Source organism: Eubalaena glacialis, chromosome 7 (genome assembly GCF_028564815.1).
Source record: "Eubalaena glacialis isolate mEubGla1 chromosome 7, mEubGla1.1.hap2.+ XY, whole genome shotgun sequence".
Classification (NCBI taxonomy): Eukaryota; Metazoa; Chordata; class Mammalia; order Artiodactyla; family Balaenidae; genus Eubalaena; species Eubalaena glacialis.
In genome coordinates this window covers 50,892,238-50,915,947 of record NC_083722.1, presented here as the reverse complement: position 1 = coordinate 50,915,947, position 23,710 = coordinate 50,892,238, and positions in this window count along the sequence as shown.

Genomic DNA, 23,710 nt, shown 5'->3' with positions numbered 1-23,710 from the left:
GCACGGCCTGTGTGTTTGGGCCTTTGTGAGCAATGCATCGTTGGGAAAAGCTAGATGCCGAATCAGGGGCTCTTAAGGGCTCTTTGGTAAAACCTCTAGAGCGTTGCAAGTTGAAACAACTCAAGTATCGCCCTTCTAAATGACCTTGGATGTACAAATTAGAGAAAGAATCAGCAAGGTCGATGCTCTGCTGGCCATTTTGAAAATAAGTCTTGACGGGAAACTTCATATTCCTCATTGGGATTTCGAGAGGTGGGGGCTCAATTCTCCCTGAGAAACACTGTAGTTGCACAAGTTCCCTTCATTGCACAATTGCCTTTGTGATGAAAAGTGTGTTTCTAGGAAAGAAACTTGGAGGTGGCCATGCTTTGGAAGGAGCTCATCCTTCAGTCAATTCAATGAATTGGCGACCCTTTTTGACCACTAGCCTCAGGCTAAAGTTCCTCTTGTATCATGCCAGAGGTTGGCATGCAGCAGAATCTAAGTAGCCTTATTCAGTGTGGTTCTAGAGCTCTACGAAGCATTCCAGGTCTCTTAGTACTATCGGATCTGCACTAGGCTGTGCAACGTACAAGAAGGACGGCCTGTATGTTTGGGGAGTTGTGATAAGTGCAGCCTTGGGAACAGCTAGATGCCGAGGCATGGAGGTGAAGGGTTTCTTTTGTTAAATTTCTAGAATGTGGCAACTTGAAACAACTCAAGTATCTCCCGTCTAAAGCACGTTGGAGGTACAAAATAGAGAAGGAAACAGCAGGGTCAGTGCTCTGCGGGCCCTTTGGAAAATAAGGCTTGAAGGGAAACTTGACTTTCCTCATTGGGATTTAGAGAGCTGTGGGCTCAGTTCTCTCTGAGAAATTCTTTAGTTGCACATGTTCTCTTCATAGCACAATTGCCTTTGTGATGACAAGTGAGTTTCTAGGAAAGAAACTTGGAGGTTGCCATTCTTTGGTAGGTGCTCATCCTTCGGTAATCTTCAGTGAATTGGCGACCCCATTTGACCACTAACCTGAAGCTAACGTTCCTCTTCTAACATGACACATGTTGTCATGCAGCAAAATCCATGTAGCCTTATTCATTGTGGTTCCTGGGCTCTAGGAAGCATTCCAGGTCTCTTAGTACTTGCGGGTCTGCACTAGGATGAGAAAAGTACAGGAAGGACGGCGTCTGTCTTCGGGGTGTTGTGAGCAATGCATCATTGGGTACAACTAGATGCCGAGCCATGGGAAGTGAAGGGATTCTTTTCGTAAACTCTAGAAAGTAGTAAGTTGAAACAACTCAAGTATCTCCCTTCTAAAACACCTTCAACTACAAAATAGAGAAAGAAACAATAGGATCAATGCTCTGTGGACCCTTTTGAATATAAGGCTTAAAGGGGAACTTTATTTTCCTCATTGGGATTTAGAGAGTTGTGGGATCCATTCTCACTGAGAAATACTGTCGTTGCACATGTTCCCTTCATGGCACAATTCCCTTTGTGATGACAAGTGAATTTCTCGGAAAGAAACTTGGTGGTTGCCATTCTTTGGTAGGTGCTCCTCCTTCAGTAATCTTCAGTGAATTGGCGACCCCATTGAACACTAGCCTCAAGCTAACGTTCCTCTTGTATCATGCCACATGTTGGCATGCAGCAGAATCCTTGTAGACTTATTCAGTGTGGTTCTTGCACTCTAGGAAGCATTCCAGGTCTCTTAGTACTTGCGGGTCTGCACTAGGATGAGAAAAGTACAGGAAGGACGGCCTGTGCGTTCGGGGAGTTGTGAGCAATGCGCCATTGGGAACAGCTAGATGCCGAGTCATGGGAAGTGAAGGGCTTCTTTTCTTAAACTCTAGAAAGTAGTAAGTTGAAACAACTCAAGTATCTCCCTTCTAAAGCGCCTTGGAATTACAAACTAGAGAAAGAAAGAACAGGGTTAATTCTCTGTGGAATATATATATTGAATATAAGGCTTAAAGGGATACTTTACTTTCCTCATTGGGATTTAGAGAGTTGCGGAATCAATTCTCAGTGAGAAATACTGTAGTTGCACATGTTCCCTTCATGGCACAGTTCCCTTTGTGATGAGAAGTGAATTTCTCGGAAAGAAACTTGGACGTTGCCATACTTTGGTAGCTGCTCAACCTTCAGTAATTTTCAGTGAATTGGCCACCCCATTGAACACTAGCCTCAAGCTAACGTTCCTCTTGTATCATGCCACAGATTGGCATGCAGCAGAATCCATGTAGCGTTATTCAGTGTGGTTCTTGAGCGCTAGGTAGCATTCCAGGTTTCTTAGTACTGGCGGGTCTGCACTCGGATGAGAAACGTCCTAGAGGCACGGCCTGTGTGTTTGGGCCTTTGTGAGCAATGCATCGTTGGGAAAAGCTAGATGCCGAATCAGGGGCTCTTAAGGGCTCTTTGGTAAAACCTCTAGAGCGTTGCAAGTTGAAACAACTCAAGTATCCCCCTTCTAAATGACCTTGGATGTACAAATTAGAGAAAGAATCAGCAAGGTCGATGCTCTGCTGGCCATTTTGAAAATAAGTCTTGACGGGAAACTTCATATTCCTCATTGGGATTTCGAGAGGTGGGGGCTCAATTCTCCCTGAGAAACACTGTAGTTGCACAAGTTCCCTTCATTGCACAATTGCCTTTGTGATGAAAAGTGTGTTTCTAGGAAAGAAACTTGGAGGTGGCCATGCTTTGGAAGGAGCTCATCCTTCAGTCAATTCAATGAATTGGCGACCCTTTTTGACCACTAGCCTCAGGCTAAAGTTCCTCTTGTATCAAGCCAGAGGTTGGCATGCAGCAGAATCTAAGTAGCCTTATTCAGTGTGGTTCTAGAGCTCTACGAAGCATTCCAGGTCTCTTAGTACTATCGGATCTGCACTAGGCTGTGCAACGTACAAGAAGGACGGCCTGTATGTTTGGGGAGTTGTGATAAGTGCAGCCTTGGGAACAGCTAGATGCCGAGGCATGGAGGTGAAGGGTTTCTTTTGTTAAATTTCTAGAATGTGGCAACTTGAAACAACTCAAGTATCTCCCGTCTAAAGCACGTTGGAGGTACAAAATAGAGAAGGAAACAGCAGGGTCAGTGCTCTGCGGGCCCTTTGGAAAATAAGGCTTGAAGGGAAACTTGACTTTCCTCATTGGGATTTAGAGAGTTGTGGGCTCAGTTCTCTCTGAGAAATTCTTTAGTTGCACATGTTCTCTTCATAGCACAATTGCCTTTGTGATGACAAGTGAGTTTCTAGGAAAGAAACTTGGAGGTTGCCATTCTTTGGTAGGTGCTCATCCTTCGGTAATCTTCAGTGAATTGGCGACCCCATTTGACCACCAACCTGAAGCTAACGTTCCTCTTCTAACATGACACATGTTGTCATGCAGCAAAATCCATGTAGCCTTATTCATTGTGGTTCCTGGGCTCTAGGAAGCATTCCAGGTCTCTTAGTACTTGCGGGTCTGCACTAGGATGAGAAAAGTACAGGAAGGACGGCGTCTGTCTTCGGGGTGTTGTGAGCAATGCATCATTGGGTACAACTAGATGCCGAGTCATGGGAAGTGAAGGGCTTCTTTTCGTAAACTCTAGAAAGTAGTAAGTTGAAACAACTCAAGTATCTCCCTTCTAAAACACCTTCAACTACAAAATAGAGAAAGAAACAATAGGATCAATGCTCTGTGGACCCTTTTGAATATAAGGCTTAAAGGGGAACTTTATTTTCCTCATTGGGATTTAGAGAGTTGTGGGATCCATTCTCACTGAGAAATACTGTCGTTGCACATGTTCCCTTCATGGCACAATTCCCTTTGTGATGACAAGTGAATTTCTCGGAAAGAAACTTGGTGGTTGCCATTCTTTGGTAGGTGCTCCTCCTTCAGTAATCTTCAGTGAATTGGCGACCCCATTGAACACTAGCCTCAAGCTAACGTTCCTCTTGTATCATGCCACATGTTGGCATGCAGCAGAATCCTTGTAGACTTATTCAGTGTGGTTCTTGAACTCTAGGAAGCATTCCAGGTCTCTTAGTACTTGGGGGTCTGCACTAGGATGAGAAAAGTACAGGAAGGACGGCCTGTGCGTTCGGGGAGTTGTGAGCAATGCGCCATTGGGAACAGCCAGATGCCGAGTCATGGGAAGTGAAGGGCTTCTTTTCTTAAACTCTAGAAAGTAGTAAGTTGAAACAACTCAAGTATCTCCCTTCTAAAGCGCCTTGGAATTACAAACTAGAGAAAGAAAGAACAGGGTTAATTCTCTGTGGAATATATATATTGAATATAAGGCTTAAAGGGATACTTTACTTTCCTCATTGGGATTTAGAGAGTTGCGGAATCAATTCTCAGTGAGAAATACTGTAGTTGCACATGTTCCCTTCATGGCACAGTTCCCTTTGTGATGAGAAGTGAATTTCTCGGAAAGAAACTTGGACGTTGCCATACTTTGGTAGCTGCTCAACCTTCAGTAATTTTCAGTGAATTGGCCACCCCATTGAACACTAGCCTCAAGCTAACGTTCCTCTTGTATCATGCCACAGATTGGCATGCAGCAGAATCCATGTAGCGTTATTCAGTGTGGTTCTTGAGCGCTAGGTAGCATTCCAGGTTTCTTAGTACTGGCGGGTCTGCACTCGGATGAGAAACGTCCTAGAGGCACGGCCTGTGTGTTTGGGCCTTTGTGAGCAATGCATCGTTGGGAAAAGCTAGATGCCGAATCAGGGGCTCTTAAGGGCTCTTTGGTAAAACCTCTAGATCGTTGCAAGTTGAAACAACTCAAGTATCCCCCTTCTAAATGACCTTGGATGTACAAATTAGAGAAAGAATCAGCAAGGTCGATGCTCTGCTGGCCATTTTGAAAATAAGTCTTGACGGGAAACTTCATATTCCTCATTGGGATTTCGAGAGGTGGGGGCTCAATTCTCCCTGAGAAACACTGTAGTTGCACAAGTTCCCTTCATTGCACAATTGCCTTTGTGATGAAAAGTGTGTTTCTAGGAAAGAAACTTGGAGGTGGCCATGCTTTGGAAGGAGCTCATCCTTCAGTCAATTCAATGAATTGGCGACACTTTCTGACCACTAGCCTCAGGCTAAAGTTCCTCTTGTATCATGCCAGAGGTTGGCATGCAGCAGAATCTAAGTAGCCTTATTCAGTGTGGTTCTAGAGCTCTACGAAGCATTCCAGGTCTCTTAGTACTATCGGATCTGCACTAGGCTGTGAAACGTAGAAGAAGGACGGCCTGTATGTTTGGGGAGTTGTGATAAGTGCAGCCTTGGGAACAGCTAGATGCCGAGGCATGGAGGTGAAGGGTTTCTTTTGTTAAATTTCTAGAATGTGGCAACTTGAAACAACTCAAGTGTCTCCCGTCTAAAGCACGTTGGAGGTACAAAATAGAGAAGGAAACAGCAGGGTCAGTGCTCTGCGGGCCCTTTGGAAAATAAGGCTTGAAGGGAAACTTGACTTTCCTCATTGGGATTTAGAGAGTTGTGGGCTCAGTTCTCTCTGAGAAATTCTTTAGTTGCACATGTTCTCTTCATAGCACAATTGCCTTTGTGATGACAAGTGAGTTTCTAGGAAAGAAACTTGGAGGTTGCCATTCTTTGGTAGGTGCTCATCCTTCGGTAATCTTCAGTGAATTGGCGACCCCATTTGACCACTAACCTGAAGCTAACGTTCCTCTTCTAACATGACACATGTTGTCATGCAGCAAAATCCATGTAGCCTTATCCATTGTGGTTCCTGGGCTCTAGGAAGCATTCCAGGTCTCTTAGGACTTGCGGGTCTGCACTAGGATGAGAAAAGTACAGGAAGGACGGCGTCTGTCTTCGGGGTGTTGTGAGCAATGCATCATTGGGTACAACTAGATGCCGAGCCATGGGAAGTGAAGAGCTTCTTTTCATAAACTCTAGAAAGTAGTAAGTTGAAACAACTCAAGTATCTCCCTTCTAAAACACCTTCAACTACAAAATAGAGAAAGAAACAATAGGATCAATGCTCTGTGGACCCTTTTGAATATAAGGCTTAAAGGGGAACTTTATTTTCCTCATTGGGATTTAGAGAGTTGTGGGATCCATTCTCACTGAGAAATACTGTCGTTGCACATGTTCCCTTCATGGCACAATTCCCTTTGTGATGACAAGTGAATTTCTCGGAAAGAAACTTGGTGGTTGCCATTCTTTGGTAGGTGCTCCTCCTTCAGGAATCTTCAGTGAATTGGCGACCCCATTGAACACTAGCCTCAAGCTAACGTTCCTCTTGTATCATGCCACATGTTGGCATGCAGCAGAATCCTTGTAGACTTATTCAGTGTGGTTCTTGCACTCTAGGAAGCATTCCAGGTCTCTTAGTACTTGCGGGTCTGCACTAGGATGAGAAAAGTACAGGAAGGACGGCCTGTGCCTTCGGGGAGTTGTGAGCAATGCGCCATTGGGAACAGCTAGATGCCGAGTCATGGGAAGTGAAGGGCTTCTTTTCTTAAACTCTAGAAAGTAGTAAGTTGAAACAACTCAAGTATCTCCCTTCTAAAGCGCCTTGGAATTACAAACTAGAGAAAGAAAGAACAGGGTTAATTCTCTGTGGAATATATATATTGAATATAAGGCTTAAAGGGATACTTTACTTTCCTCATTGGGATTTAGAGAGTTGCGGAATCATTTCTCAGTGAGAAATACTGTAGTTGCACATGTTCCCTTCATGGCACAGTTCCCTTTGTGATGAGAAGTGAATTTCTCGGAAAGAAACTTGGACGTTGCCATACTTTGGTAGCTGCTCAACCTTCAGTAATTTTCAGTGAATTGGCCACCCCATTGAACACTAGCCTCAAGCTAACGTTCCTCTTGTATCATGCCACAGATTGGCATGCAGCAGAATCCATGTAGCGTTATTCAGTGTGGTTCTTGAGCGCTAGGTAGCATTCCAGGTTTCTTAGTACTGGCGGGTCTGCACTCGGATGAGAAACGTCCTAGAGGCACGGCCTGTGTGTTTGGGCCTTTGTGAGCAATGCATCGTTGGGAAAAGCTAGATGCCGAATCAGGGGCTCTTAAGGGCTCTTTGGTAAAACCTCTAGAGCGTTGCAAGTTGAAACAACTCAAGTATCCCCCTTCTAAATGACCTTGGATGTACAAATTAGAGAAAGAATCAGCAAGGTCGATGCTCTGCTGGCCATTTTGAAAATAAGTCTTGACGGGAAACTTCATATTCCTCATTGGGATTTCGAGAGGTGGGGGCTCAATTCTCCCTGAGAAACACTGTAGTTGCACAAGTTCCCTTCATTGCACAATTGCCTTTGTGATGAAAAGTGTGTTTCTAGGAAAGAAACTTGGAGGTGGCCATGCTTTGGAAGGAGCTCATCCTTCAGTCAATTCAATGAATTGGCGACCCTTTTTGACCACTAGCCTCAGGCTAAAGTTCCTCTTGTATCAAGCCAGAGGTTGGCATGCAGCAGAATCTAAGTAGCCTTATTCAGTGTGGTTCTAGAGCTCTACGAAGCATTCCAGGTCTCTTAGTACTATCGGATCTGCACTAGGCTGTGCAACGTACAAGAAGGACGGCCTGTATGTTTGGGGAGTTGTGATAAGTGCAGCCTTGGGAACAGCTAGATGCCGAGGCATGGAGGTGAAGGGTTTCTTTTGTTAAATTTCTAGAATGTGGCAACTTGAAACAACTCAAGTATCTCCCGTCTAAAGCACGTTGGAGGTACAAAATAGAGAAGGAAACAGCAGGGTCAGTGCTCTGCGGGCCCTTTGGAAAATAAGGCTTGAAGGGAAACTTGACTTTCCTCATTGGGATTTAGAGAGTTGTGGGCTCAGTTCTCTCTGAGAAATTCTTTAGTTGCACATGTTCTCTTCATAGCACAATTGCCTTTGTGATGACAAGTGAGTTTCTAGGAAAGAAACTTGGAGGTTGCCATTCTTTGGTAGGTGCTCATCCTTCGGTAATCTTCAGTGAATTGGCGACCCCATTTGACCACCAACCTGAAGCTAACGTTCCTCTTCTAACATGACACATGTTGTCATGCAGCAAAATCCATGTAGCCTTATTCATTGTGGTTCCTGGGCTCTAGGAAGCATTCCAGGTCTCTTAGTACTTGCGGGTCTGCACTAGGATGAGAAAAGTACAGGAAGGACGGCGTCTGTCTTCGGGGTGTTGTGAGCAATGCATCATTGGGTACAACTAGATGCCGAGTCATGGGAAGTGAAGGGCTTCTTTTCGTAAACTCTAGAAAGTAGTAAGTTGAAACAACTCAAGTATCTCCCTTCTAAAACACCTTCAACTACAAAATAGAGAAAGAAACAATAGGATCAATGCTCTGTGGACCCTTTTGAATATAAGGCTTAAAGGGGAACTTTATTTTCCTCATTGGGATTTAGAGAGTTGTGGGATCCATTCTCACTGAGAAATACTGTCGTTGCACATGTTCCCTTCATGGCACAATTCCCTTTGTGATGACAAGTGAATTTCTCGGAAAGAAACTTGGTGGTTGCCATTCTTTGGTAGGTGCTCCTCCTTCAGTAATCTTCAGTGAATTGGCGACCCCATTGAACACTAGCCTCAAGCTAACGTTCCTCTTGTATCATGCCACATGTTGGCATGCAGCAGAATCCTTGTAGACTTATTCAGTGTGGTTCTTGAACTCTAGGAAGCATTCCAGGTCTCTTAGTACTTGGGGGTCTGCACTAGGATGAGAAAAGTACAGGAAGGACGGCCTGTGCGTTCGGGGAGTTGTGAGCAATGCGCCATTGGGAACAGCCAGATGCCGAGTCATGGGAAGTGAAGGGCTTCTTTTCTTAAACTCTAGAAAGTAGTAAGTTGAAACAACTCAAGTATCTCCCTTCTAAAGCGCCTTGGAATTACAAACTAGAGAAAGAAAGAACAGGGTTAATTCTCTGTGGAATATATATATTGAATATAAGGCTTAAAGGGATACTTTACTTTCCTCATTGGGATTTAGAGAGTTGCGGAATCAATTCTCAGTGAGAAATACTGTAGTTGCACATGTTCCCTTCATGGCACAGTTCCCTTTGTGATGAGAAGTGAATTTCTCGGAAAGAAACTTGGACGTTGCCATACTTTGGTAGCTGCTCAACCTTCAGTAATTTTCAGTGAATTGGCCACCCCATTGAACACTAGCCTCAAGCTAACGTTCCTCTTGTATCATGCCACAGATTGGCATGCAGCAGAATCCATGTAGCGTTATTCAGTGTGGTTCTTGAGCGCTAGGTAGCATTCCAGGTTTCTTAGTACTGGCGGGTCTGCACTCGGATGAGAAACGTCCTAGAGGCACGGCCTGTGTGTTTGGGCCTTTGTGAGCAATGCATCGTTGGGAAAAGCTAGATGCCGAATCAGGGGCTCTTAAGGGCTCTTTGGTAAAACCTCTAGAGCGTTGCAAGTTGAAACAACTCAAGTATCCCCCTTCTAAATGACCTTGGATGTACAAATTAGAGAAAGAATCAGCAAGGTCGATGCTCTGCTGGCCATTTTGAAAATAAGTCTTGACGGGAAACTTCATATTCCTCATTGGGATTTCGAGAGGTGGGGGCTCAATTCTCCCTGAGAAACACTGTAGTTGCACAAGTTCCCTTCATTGCACAATTGCCTTTGTGATGAAAAGTGTGTTTCTAGGAAAGAAACTTGGAGGTGGCCATGCTTTGGAAGGAGCTCATCCTTCAGTCAATTCAATGAATTGGCGACACTTTCTGACCACTAGCCTCAGGCTAAAGTTCCTCTTGTATCATGCCAGAGGTTGGCATGCAGCAGAATCTAAGTAGCCTTATTCAGTGTGGTTCTAGAGCTCTACGAAGCATTCCAGGTCTCTTAGTACTATCGGATCTGCACTAGGCTGTGAAACGTAGAAGAAGGACGGCCTGTATGTTTGGGGAGTTGTGATAAGTGCAGCCTTGGGAACAGCTAGATGCCGAGGCATGGAGGTGAAGGGTTTCTTTTGTTAAATTTCTAGAATGTGGCAACTTGAAACAACTCAAGTGTCTCCCGTCTAAAGCACGTTGGAGGTACAAAATAGAGAAGGAAACAGCAGGGTCAGTGCTCTGCGGGCCCTTTGGAAAATAAGGCTTGAAGGGAAACTTGACTTTCCTCATTGGGATTTAGAGAGTTGTGGGCTCAGTTCTCTCTGAGAAATTCTTTAGTTGCACATGTTCTCTTCATAGCACAATTGCCTTTGTGATGACAAGTGAGTTTCTAGGAAAGAAACTTGGAGGTTGCCATTCTTTGGTAGGTGCTCATCCTTCGGTAATCTTCAGTGAATTGGCGACCCCATTTGACCACTAACCTGAAGCTAACGTTCCTCTTCTAACATGACACATGTTGTCATGCAGCAAAATCCATGTAGCCTTATCCATTGTGGTTCCTGGGCTCTAGGAAGCATTCCAGGTCTCTTAGGACTTGCGGGTCTGCACTAGGATGAGAAAAGTACAGGAAGGACGGCGTCTGTCTTCGGGGTGTTGTGAGCAATGCATCATTGGGTACAACTAGATGCCGAGCCATGGGAAGTGAAGAGCTTCTTTTCATAAACTCTAGAAAGTAGTAAGTTGAAACAACTCAAGTATCTCACTTCTAAAACACCTTCAACTACAAAATAGAGAAAGAAACAATAGGATCAATGCTCTGTGGACCCTTTTGAATATAAGGCTTAAAGGGGAACTTTATTTTCCTCATTGGGATTTAGAGAGTTGTGGGATCCATTCTCACTGAGAAATACTGTCGTTGCACATGTTCCCTTCATGGCACAATTCCCTTTGTGATGACAAGTGAATTTCTCGGAAAGAAACTTGGTGGTTGCCATTCTTTGGTAGGTGCTCCTCCTTCAGGAATCTTCAGTGAATTGGCGACCCCATTGAACACTAGCCTCAAGCTAACGTTCCTCTTGTATCATGCCACATGTTGGCATGCAGCAGAATCCTTGTAGACTTATTCAGTGTGGTTCTTGCACTCTAGGAAGCATTCCAGGTCTCTTAGTACTTGCGGGTCTGCACTAGGATGAGAAAAGTACAGGAAGGACGGCCTGTGCGTTCGGGGAGTTGTGAGCAATGCGCCATTGGGAACAGCTAGATGCCGAGTCATGGGAAGTGAAGGGCTTCTTTTCTTAAACTCTAGAAAGTAGTAAGTTGAAACAACTCAAGTATCTCCCTTCTAAAGCGCCTTGGAATTACAAACTAGAGAAAGAAAGAACAGGGTTAATTCTCTGTGGAATATATATATTGAATATAAGGCTTAAAGGGATACTTTACTTTCCTCATTGGGATTTAGAGAGTTGCGGAATCATTTCTCAGTGAGAAATACTGTAGTTGCACATGTTCCCTTCATGGCACAGTTCCCTTTGTGATGAGAAGTGAATTTCTCGGAAAGAAACTTGGACGTTGCCATACTTTGGTAACTGCTCAACCTTCAGTAATTTTCAGTGAATTGGCCACCCCATTGAACACTAGCCTCAAGCTAACGTTCCTCTTGTATCATGCCACAGATTGGCATGCAGCAGAATCCATGTAGCGTTATTCAGTGTGGTTCTTGAGCGCTAGGTAGCATTCCAGGTTTCTTAGTACTAGCGGGTCTGCACTCGGATGAGAAACGTCCTAGAGGCACGGCCTGTGTGTTTGGGCCTTTGTGAGGAATGCATCATTGGGAAAAGCTAGATGCCGAATCAAGGGCTCTTAAGGGCTCTTTGGTAAAACCTCTAGATCGTTGCAAGTTGAAACAACTCAAGTATCCCCCTTCTAAATGACCTTGGATGTACAAATTAGAGAAAGAATCAGCAAGGTCGATGCTCTGCTGGCCATTTTGGAAATAAGTCTTGACGGGAAACTTCATATTCCTCATTGGGATTTCGAGAGGTGGGGGCTCAATTCTCCCTGAGAAACACTGTAGTTGCACAAGTTCCCTTCATTGCACAATTGCCTGTGTGATGAAAAGTGTGTTTCTAGGAAAGAAACTTGGAGTTGGCCATGCTTTGGATGGAGCTCATCCTTCAGTCAATTCAGTGAATTGGCGACCCTTTTTGACCACTAGCCTCAGGCTAAAGTTCCTCTTGTATCATGCCAGAGGTTGGCATGCAGCAGAATCTAAGTAGCCTTATTCAGTGTGGTTCTTTAGCTCTATGAAGCATTCCAGGTCTCTTAGTACTATCGGATCTGCACTAGGCTGTGAAACGTACAAGAAGGACGGCCTGTGTGTTTGGGGAGTTGTGATAAGTGCAGCCTTGGGAACAGCTAGATGCCGAGGCATGGAGGTGAAGGGTTTCTTTTGTTAAATTTCTAGAATGTGGCAACTTGAAACAACTCAAGTGTCTCCCGTCTAAAGCACGTTGGAGGTACAAAATAGAGAAGGAAACAGCAGGGTCAGTGCTCTGCGGGCCCTTTGGAAAATAAGGCTTGAAGGGAAACTTGACTTTCCTCATTGGGATTTAGAGAGTTGTGGGCTCAGTTCTCTCTGAGAAATTCTTTAGTTGCACATGTTCTCTTCATAGCACAATTGCCTTTGTGATGACAAGTGAGTTTCTAGGAAAGAAACTTGGAGGTTGCCATTCTTTGGTAGGTGCTCATCCTTCGGTAATCTTCAGTGAATTGGCGACCCCATTTGACCACTAACCTGAAGCTAACGTTCCTCTTCTAACATGACACATGTTGTCATGCAGCAAAATCCATGTAGCCTTATCCATTGTGGTTCCTGGGCTCTAGGAAGCATTCCAGGTCTCTTAGTACTTGCGGGTCTGCACTAGGATGAGAAAAGTACAGGAAGAACGGCGTCTGTCTTCGGGGTGTTGTGAGCAATGCATCATTGGGTACAACTAGATGCCGAGCCATGGGAAGTGAAGGGCTTCTTTTCATAAACTCTAGAAAGTAGTAAGTTGAAACAACTCAAGTATCTCCCTTCTAAAACACATTCAACTACAAAATAGAGAAAGAAACAATAGGATCAATGCTCTGTGGACCCTTTTGAATATAAGGCTTAAAGGGGAACTTTATTTTCCTCATTGGGATTTAGAGAGTTGTGGGATCCATTCTCACTGAGAAATACTGTCGTTGCACATGTTCCCTTCATGGCACAATTCCCTTTGTGATGACAAGTGAATTTCTCGGAAAGAAACTTGGTGGTTGCCATTCTTTGGTAGGTGCTCCTCCTTCAGGAATCTTCAGTGAATTGGCGACCCCATTGAACACTAGCCTCAAGCTAACGTTCCTCTTGTATCATGCCACATGTTGGCATGCAGCAGAATCCTTGTAGACTTATTCAGTGTGGTTCTTGCACTCTAGGAAGCATTCCAGGTCTCTTAGTACTTGCGGGTCTGTACTAGGATGAGAAAAGTACAGGAAGGACGGCCTGTGCGTTCGGGGAGTTGTGAGCAATGCGCCATTGGGAACAGCTAGATGCCGAGTCATGGGAAGTGAAGGGCTTCTTTTCGTAAACTCTAGAAAGTAGTAAGTTGAAACAACTCAAGTATCTCCCTTCTAAAGCGCCTTGGAATTACAAACTAGAGAAAGAAATAACAGGGTTAATTCTCTGTGGAATATATATATTGAATATAAGGCTTAAAGGGATACTTTACTTTCCTCATTGGGATTTAGAGAGTTGCGGAATCAATTCTCAGTGAGAAATACTGTAGTTGCACATGTTCCCTTCATGGCACAGTTCCCTTTGTGATGAGAAGTGAATTTCTCGGAAAGAAACTTGGACGTTGCCATACATTGGTAACTGCTCAACCTTCAGTAATTTTCAGTGAATTGGCCACCCCATTGAACACTAGCCTCAAGCTAACGTTCCTCTTGTATCATGCCACAGATTGGCATGCAGCAGAATCCATGTAGCGTTATTCAGTGTGGTTCTTGAGCGCTAGGTAGCATTCCAGGTTTCTTAGTACTAGCGGGTCTGCACTCGGATGAGAAACGTCCTAGAGGCACGGCCTGTGTGTTTGGGCCTTTGTGAGGAATACATCGTTGGGAAAAGCTAGATGCCGAATCAAGGGCTCTTAAGGGCTCTTTGGTAAAACCTCTAGATCGTTGCAAGTTGAAACAACTCAAGTATCCCCCTTCTAAATGACCTTGGATGTACAAATTAGAGAAAGAATCAGCAAGGTCGATGCTCTGCTGGCCATTTTGGAAATAAGTCTTGACGGGAAACTTCATATTCCTCATTGGGATTTCGAGAGGTGGGGGCTCAATTCTCCCTGAGAAACACTGTAGTTGCACAAGTTCCCTTCATTGCACAATTGCCTGTGTGATGAAAAGTGTGTTTCTAGGAAAGAAACTTGGAGTTGGCCATGCTTTGGAAGGAGCTCATCCTTCAGTCAATTCAGTGAATTGGCGACCCTTTTTGACCACTAGCCTCAGGCTAACGTTCCTCTTGTATCATGCCAGAGGTTGGCATGCAGCAGAATCTAAGTAGCCTTATTCAGTGTGGTTCTTGAGCTCTACGAAGCATTCCAGGTCTCTTAGTACTATCGGATCTGCACTAGGCTGTGAAACGTACAAGAAGGACGGCCTGTGTGTTTGGGGAGTTGTGATAAGTGCAGCCTTGGGAACAGCTAGATGCCGAGGCATGGAGGTGAAGGGTTTCTTTTGTTAAATTTCTAGAATGTGGCAACTTGAAACAACTCAAGTATCTCCCGTCTAAAGCACATTGGAGGTACAAAATAGAGAAGGAAACAGCAGGGTTAGTGCTCTGCGGGCCCTTTGGGAAATAAGGCTTGAAGGGAAACTTGACTTTCCTCATTGGGATTTAGAGAGTTGTGGGCTCAGTTCTCTCTGAGAAATTCTTTAGTTGCACATGTTCTCTTCATAGCACAATTGCCTTTGTGATGACAAGTGAGTTTCTAGGAAAGAAACTTGGAGGTTGCCATTCTTTGGTAGGTGCTCATGCTTCGGTAATCTTCAGTGAATTGGCGACCCCATTTGACCACTAACCTGAAGATAACGTGCCTTTTCTAACATGACACAGGTTGTCATGCAGCAAAATCCATGTAGCCTTATTCATTGTGGATCCTGGGCTCTAGAAAGCACTCCAGGTCTATTAGTACTTGCGGGTCTGCACTAGGATGAGAAAAGTACAGGAAGGACGGCGTCTGTCTTCGGGGTGTTGTGAGCAATGCATCATTGGGTACAACTAGATGCCGAGTCATGGGAAGTGAAGGGCTTCTTTTCGTAAACTCTAGAAAGTAGTAAGTTGAAACAACTCAAGTATCTCCCTTCTAAAACACCTTCAACTACAAAATAGAGAAAGAAGCAATAGGATCAATGCTCTGTGGACCCTTTTGAATATAAGGCTTAAAGGGGAACTTTATTTTCCTCATTGGGATTTAGAGAGTTGCGGGATCCATTCTCACTGAGAAATACTGTCGTTGCACATGTTCCCTTCATGGCACAATTCCCTTTGTGATGACAAGTGAATTTCTCGGAAAGAAACTTGGTGGTTGCCATTCTTTGGTAGGTGCTCCTCCTTCAGTAATCTTCAGTGAATTGGCGACCCCATTGAACACTAGCCTCAAGCTAACGTTCCTCTTGTATCATGCCACATGTTGGCATGCAGCAGAATCCTTGTAGACTTATTCAGTGTGGTTCTTGAACTCTAGGAAGCATTCCAGGTCTCTTAGTACTTGCGGGTCTGCACTAGGATGAGAAAAGTACAGGAAGGACGGCCTGTGCCTTCGGGGAGTTGTGAGCAATGCGCCATTGGGAACAGCTAGATGCCGAGTCATGGGAAGTGAAGGGCTTCTTTTCTTAAACTCTAGAAAGTAGTAAGTTGAAACAACTCAAGTATCTCCCTTCTAAAGCGCCTTGGAATTACAAATTAGAGAAAGAAAGAACAGAGTTAATTCTCTGTGGAATATATATATTGAATAAAAGGCTTAAAGGGATACTTTACTTTCCTCATTGGGATTTAGAGAGTTGCGGAATCAATTCTCAGTGAGAAATACTGTAGTTGCACATGTTCCCTTCATGGCACAGTTCCCTTTGTGATGAGAAGTGAATTTCACAGAAAGAATCTTGGACGTTGCCATACTTTGGTAGCTGCTCAACCTTCAGTAATTTTCAGTGAATTGGCGACCCCATTGAACACTAGCCTCAAGCTAAAGTTCCTCTTGTATCATGCCACAGATTGGCATGCAGCAGAATCCATGTAGCGTTATTCAGTGTGGTTCTTGAGCTCTAGGTAGCATTCCAGGTTTCTTAGTACTGGCGGGTCTGCACTCGGATGAGAAACGTCCTAGAGGCACGGCCTGTGTGTTTGGGCCTTTGTGAGCAATGCATCGTTGGGAAAAGCTGGATGCCGAATCAGGGGCTCTTAAGGGCTCTTTGGTAAAACCTCTAGATTGTTGCAAGTTGAAACAACTCAAGTATCCCCCTTCTAAATGACCTTGGATGTACAAATTAGAGAAAGAATCAGCAAGGTCGATGCTCTGCTGGCCATTTTGAAAATAAGTCTTAACGGGAAACTTCATATTCCTCATTGGGATTTCGAGAGGTGGGGGCTCAATTCTCCCTGAGAAACACTGTAGTTGCACAAGTTCCCTTCATTGCACAATTGCCTTTGTGATGAAAAGTGTGTTTCTAGGAAAGAAACTTGGAGGTGGCCATGCTTTGGAAGGAGCTCATCCTTCAGTCAATTCAGTGAATTGGCGACCCTTTTTGACCACTAGCCTCAGGCTAACGTTCCTCTTGTATCATGCCAGAGGTTGGCATGCAGCAGAATCTAAGTAGCCTTATTCAGTGTGGTTCTTGAGCTCTACGAAGCATTCCAGGTCTCTTAGTACTATCGGATCTGCACTAGGCTGTGAAACGTACAAGAAGGACGGCCTGTATGTTTGGGGAGTTGTGATAAGTGCAGCCTTGGGAACAGCTAGATGCCGAGGCATGGAGGTGAAGGGTTTCTTTTGTTAAATTTCTAGAATGTGGCAACTTGAAACAACTCAAGTATCTCCCGTCTAAAGCACGTTGGAGGTACAAAATAGAGAAGGAAACAGCAGGGTCAGTGCTCTGCGGGCCCTTTGGAAAATAAGGCTTGAAGGGAAACTTGACTTTCCTCATTGGGATTTAGAGAGTTGTGGGCTCAGTTCTCTCTGAGAAATTCTTTAGTTGCACATGTTCTCTTCATAGCACAATTGCCTTTGTGATGACAAGTGAGTTTCTAGGAAAGAAACTTGGAGGTTGCCATTCTTTGGTAGGTGCTCATCCTTCGGTAATCTTCAGAGAATTGGCGACCCCATTTGACCACTAACCTGAAGCTAACGTTCCTCTTCTAACATGACACATGTTGTCATGCAGCAAAATCCATGTAGCCTTATTCATTGTGGATCCTGGGCTCTAGGAAGCATTCCAGGTCTCTTAGTACTTGCGGGTCTGCACTAGGATGAGAAAAGTACAGGAAGGACGACGTCTGTCTTCGGGGTGTTGTGAGCAATGCATCATTGGGTACAACTAGATGCCGAGTCATGGGAAGTGAAGGGCTTCTTTTCGTAAACTCTAGAAAGTAGTAAGTTGAAACAACTCAAGTATCTCCCTTCTAAAACACCTTCAACTACAAAATAGAGAAAGAAGCAATAGGATCAATGCTCTGTGGACCCTTTTGAATATAAGGCTTAAAGGGGAACTTTATTTTCCTCATTGGGATTTAGAGAGTTGCGGGATCCATTCTCACTGAGAAATACTGTCGTTGCACATGTTCCCTTCATGGCACAATTCCCTTTGTGATGAGAAGTAAATTTCTCGGAAAGAAACTTGGTGGTTGCCATTCTTTGGTAGGTGCTCCTCCTTCAGTAATCTTCAGTGAATTGGCGACCCCACTGAACACTAGCCTCAAGCTAACGTTCCTCTTGTATCATGCCACATGTTGGCATGCAGCAGAATCCTTGTAGACTTATTCAGTGTGGTTCTTGAACTCTAGGAAGCATTCCAGGTCTCTTAGTACTTGCGGGTCTGCACTAGGATGAGAAAAGTACAGGAAGGACGGCCTGTGCGTTCGGGGAGTTGTGAGCAATGCGCCATTGGGAACAGCTAGATGCCGAGTCATGGGAAGTGAAGGGCTTCTTTTCTTAAACTCTAGAAAGTAGTAAGTTGAAACAACTCAAGTATCTCCCTTCTAAAGCGCCTTGGAATTACAAACTAGAGAAAGAAAGAACAGGGTTAATTCTCTGTGGAATATATATATTGAATATAAGGCTTAAAGGGATACTTTACTTTCCTCATTGGGATTTAGAGAGTTGCGGAATCAATTCTCAGTGAGAAATACTGTAGTTGCACATGTTCCCTTCATGGCACAGTTCCCTTTGTGATGAGAAGTGAATTTCTCGGAAAGAAACTTGGACGTTGCCATACTTTGGTAGCTGCTCAACCTTCAGTAATTTTCAGTGAATTGGCCACCCCATTGAACACTAGCCTCAAGCTAACGTTCCTCTTGTATCATGCCACAGATTGGCATGCAGCAGAATCCATGTAGCGTTATTCAGTGTGGTTCTTGAGCGCTAGGTAGCATTCCAGGTTTCTTAGTACTGGCGGGTCTGCACTCGGATGAGAAACGTCCTAGAGGCACGGCCTGTGTGTTTGGGCCTTTGTGAGCAATGCATCGTTGGGAAAAGCTAGATGCCGAATCAGGGGCTCTTAAGGGCTCTTTGGTAAAACCTCTAGATCGTTGCAAGTTGAAACAACTCAAGTATCCCCCTTCTAAATGACCTTGGATGTACAAATTAGAGAAAGAATCAGCAAGGTCGATGCTCTGCTGGCCATTTTGAAAATAAGTCTTGACGGGAAACTTCATATTCCTCATTGGGATTTCGAGAGGTGGGGGCTCAATTCTCCCTGAGAAACACTGTAGTTGCACAAGTTCCCTTCATTGCACAATTGCCTTTGTGATGAAAAGTGTGTTTCTAGGAAAGAAACTTGGAGGTGGCCATGCTTTGGAAGGAGCTCATCCTTCAGTCAATTCAATGAATTGGCGACACTTTCTGACCACTAGCCTCAGGCTAAAGTTCCTCTTGTATCATGCCAGAGGTTGGCATGCAGCAGAATCTAAGTAGCCTTATTCAGTGTGGTTCTAGAGCTCTACGAAGCATTCCAGGTCTCTTAGTACTATCGGATCTGCACTAGGCTGTGAAACGTAGAAGAAGGACGGCCTGTATGTTTGGGGAGTTGTGATAAGTGCAGCCTTGGGAACAGCTAGATGCCGAGGCATGGAGGTGAAGGGTTTCTTTTGTTAAATTTCTAGAATGTGGCAACTTGAAACAACTCAAGTGTCTCCCGTCTAAAGCACGTTGGAGGTACAAAATAGAGAAGGAAACAGCAGGGTCAGTGCTCTGCGGGCCCTTTGGAAAATAAGGCTTGAAGGGAAACTTGACTTTCCTCATTGGGATTTAGAGAGTTGTGGGCTCAGTTCTCTCTGAGAAATTCTTTAGTTGCACATGTTCTCTTCATAGCACAATTGCCTTTGTGATGACAAGTGAGTTTCTAGGAAAGAAACTTGGAGGTTGCCATTCTTTGGTAGGTGCTCATCCTTCGGTAATCTTCAGTGAATTGGCGACCCCATTTGACCACTAACCTGAAGCTAACGTTCCTCTTCTAACATGACACATGTTGTCATGCAGCAAAATCCATGTAGCCTTATCCATTGTGGTTCCTGGGCTCTAGGAAGCATTCCAGGTCTCTTAGGACTTGCGGGTCTGCACTAGGATGAGAAAAGTACAGGAAGGACGGCGTCTGTCTTCGGGGTGTTGTGAGCAATGCATCATTGGGTACAACTAGATGCCGAGCCATGGGAAGTGAAGAGCTTCTTTTCATAAACTCTAGAAAGTAGTAAGTTGAAACAACTCAAGTATCTCCCTTCTAAAACACCTTCAACTACAAAATAGAGAAAGAAACAATAGGATCAATGCTCTGTGGACCCTTTTGAATATAAGGCTTAAAGGGGAACTTTATTTTCCTCATTGGGATTTAGAGAGTTGTGGGATCCATTCTCACTGAGAAATACTGTCGTTGCACATGTTCCCTTCATGGCACAATTCCCTTTGTGATGACAAGTGAATTTCTCGGAAAGAAACTTGGTGGTTGCCATTCTTTGGTAGGTGCTCCTCCTTCAGGAATCTTCAGTGAATTGGCGACCCCATTGAACACTAGCCTCAAGCTAACGTTCCTCTTGTATCATGCCACATGTTGGCATGCAGCAGAATCCTTGTAGACTTATTCAGTGTGGTTCTTGCACTCTAGGAAGCATTCCAGGTCTCTTAGTACTTGCGGGTCTGCACTAGGATGAGAAAAGTACAGGAAGGACGGCCTGTGCCTTCGGGGAGTTGTGAGCAATGCGCCATTGGGAACAGCTAGATGCCGAGTCATGGGAAGTGAAGGGCTTCTTTTCTTAAACTCTAGAAAGTAGTAAGTTGAAACAACTCAAGTATCTCCCTTCTAAAGCGCCTTGGAATTACAAACTAGAGAAAGAAAGAACAGGGTTAATTCTCTGTGGAATATATATATTGAATATAAGGCTTAAAGGGATACTTTACTTTCCTCATTGGGATTTAGAGAGTTGCGGAATCATTTCTCAGTGAGAAATACTGTAGTTGCACATGTTCCCTTCATGGCACAGTTCCCTTTGTGATGAGAAGTGAATTTCTCGGAAAGAAACTTGGACGTTGCCATACATTGGTAACTGCTCAACCTTCAGTAATTTTCAGTGAATTGGCGACCCCATTGAACACTAGCCTCAAGCTAACGTTCCTCTTGTATCATGCCACAGATTGGCATGCAGCAGAATCCATGTAGCGTTATTCAGTGTGGTTCTTGAGCGCTAGGTAGCATTCCAGGTTTCTTAGTACTAGCGGGTCTGCACTCGGATGAGAAACGTCCTAGAGGCACGGCCTGTGTGTTTGGGCCTTTGTGAGGAATGCATCGTTGGGAAAAGCTAGATGCCGAATCAAGGGCTCTTAAGGGCTCTTTGGTAAAACCTCTAGATCGTTGCAAGTTGAAACAACTCAAGTATCCCCCTTCTAAATGACCTTGGATGTACAAATTAGAGAAAGAATCAGCAAGGTCGATGCTCTGCTGGCCATTTTGGAAATAAGTCTTGACGGGAAACTTCATATTCCTCATTGGGATTTCGAGAGGTGGGGGCTCAATTCTCCCTGAGAAACACTGTAGTTGCACAAGTTCCCTTCATTGCACAATTGCCTGTGTGATGAAAAGTGTGTTTCTAGGAAAGAAACTTGGAGTTGGCCATGCTTTGGAAGGAGCTCATCCTTCAGTCAATTCAGTGAATTGGCGACCCTTTTTGACCACTAGCCTCAGGCTAAAGTTCCTCTTGTATCATGCCAGAGGTTGGCATGCAGCAGAATCTAAGTAGCCTCATTCAGTGTGGTTCTTTAGCTCTACGAAGCATTCCAGGTCTCTTAGTACTATCGGATCTGCACTAGGCTGTGAAACGTACAAGAAGGACGGCCTGTGTGTTTGGGGAGTTGTGATAAGTGCAGCCTTGGGAACAGCTAGATGCCGAGGCATGGAGGTGAAGGGTTTCTTTTGTTAAATTTCTAGAATGTGGCAACTTGAAACAACTCAAGTGTCTCCCGTCTAAAGCACGTTGGAGGTACAAAATAGAGAAGGAAACAGCAGGGTCAGTGCTCTGCGGGCCCTTTGGAAAATAAGGCTTGAAGGGAAACTTGACTTTCCTCATTGGGATTTAGAGAGTTGTGGGCTCAGTTCTCTCTGAGAAATTCTTTAGTTGCACATGTTCTCTTCATAGCACAATTGCCTTTGTGATGACAAGTGAGTTTCTAGGAAAGAAACTTGGAGGTTGCCATTCTTTGGTAGGTGCTCATCCTTCGGTAATCTTCAGTGAATTGGCGACCCCATTTGACCACTAACCTGAAGCTAACGTTCCTCTTCTAACATGACACATGTTGTCATGCAGCAAAATCCATGTAGCCTTATCCATTGTGGTTCCTGGGCTCTAGGAAGCATTCCAGGTCTCTTAGTACTTGCGGGTCTGCACTAGGATGAGAAAAGTACAGGAAGGACGGCGTCTGTCTTCGGGGTGTTGTGAGCAATGCATCATTGGGTACAACTAGATGCCGAGCCATGGGAAGTGAAGGGCTTCTTTTCATAAACTCTAGAAAGTAGTAAGTTGAAACAACTCAAGTATCTCCCTTCTAAAACACATTCAACTACAAAATAGAGAAAGAAACAATAGGATCAATGCTCTGTGGACCCTTTTGAATATAAGGCTTAAAGGGGAACTTTATTTTCCTCATTGGGATTTAGAGAGTTGTGGGATCCATTCTCACTGAGAAATACTGTCGTTGCACATGTTCCCTTCATGGCACAATTCCCTTTGTGATGACAAGTGAATTTCTCGGAAAGAAACTTGGTGGTTGCCATTCTTTGGTAGGTGCTCCTCCTTCAGGAATCTTCAGTGAATTGGCGACCCCATTGAACACTAGCCTCAAGCTAACGTTCCTCTTGTATCATGCCACATGTTGGCATGCAGCAGAATCCTTGTAGACTTATTCAGTGTGGTTCTTGCACTCTAGGAAGCATTCCAGGTCTCTTAGTACTTGCGGGTCTGCACTAGGATGAGAAAAGTACAGGAAGGACGGCCTGTGCGTTCGGGGAGTTGTGAGCAATGCGCCATTGGGAACAGCTAGATGCCGAGTCATGGGAAGTGAAGGGCTTCTTTTCTTAAACTCTAGAAAGTAGTAAGTTGAAACAACTCAAGTATCTCCCTTCTAAAGCGCCTTGGAATTACAAACTAGAGAAAGAAATAACAGGGTTAATTCTCTGTGGAATATATATATTGAATATAAGGCTTAAAGGGATACTTTACTTTCCTCATTGGGATTTAGAGAGTTGCGGAATCAATTCTCAGTGAGAAATACTGTAGTTGCACATGTTCCCTTCATGGCACAGTTCCCTTTGTGATGAGAAGTGAATTTCTCGGAAAGAAACTTGGACGTTGCCATACATTGGTAACTGCTCAACCTTCAGTAATTTTCAGTGAATTGGCCACCCCATTGAACACTAGCCTCAAGCTAACGTTCCTCTTGTATCATGCCACAGATTGGCATGCAGCAGAATCCATGTAGCGTTATTCAGTGTGGTTCTTGAGCGCTAGGTAGCATTCCAGGTTTCTTAGTACTAGCGGGTCTGCACTCGGATGAGAAACGTCCTAGAGGCACGGCCTGTGTGTTTGGGCCTTTGTGAGGAATACATCGTTGGGAAAAGCTAGATGCCGAATCAAGGGCTCTTAAGGGCTCTTTGGTAAAACCTCTAGATCGTTGCAAGTTGAAACAACTCAAGTATCCCCCTTCTAAATGACCTTGGATGTACAAATTAGAGAAAGAATCAGCAAGGTCGATGCTCTGCTGGCCATTTTGGAAATAAGTCTTGACGGGAAACTTCATATTCCTCATTGGGATTTCGAGAGGTGGGGGCTCAATTCTCCCTGAGAAACACTGTAGTTGCACAAGTTCCCTTCATTGCACAATTACCTGTGTGATGAAAAGTGTGTTTCTAGGAAAGAAACTTGGAGTTGGCCATGCTTTGGAAGGAGCTCATCCTTCAGTCAATTCAGTGAATTGGCGACCCTTTTTGACCACTAGCCTCAGGCTAACGTTCCTCTTGTATCATGCCAGAGGTTGGCATGCAGCAGAATCTAAGTAGCCTTATTCAGTGTGGTTCTTGAGCTCTACGAAGCATTCCAGGTCTCTTAGTACTATCGGATCTGCACTAGGCTGTGAAACGTACAAGAAGGACGGCCTGTGT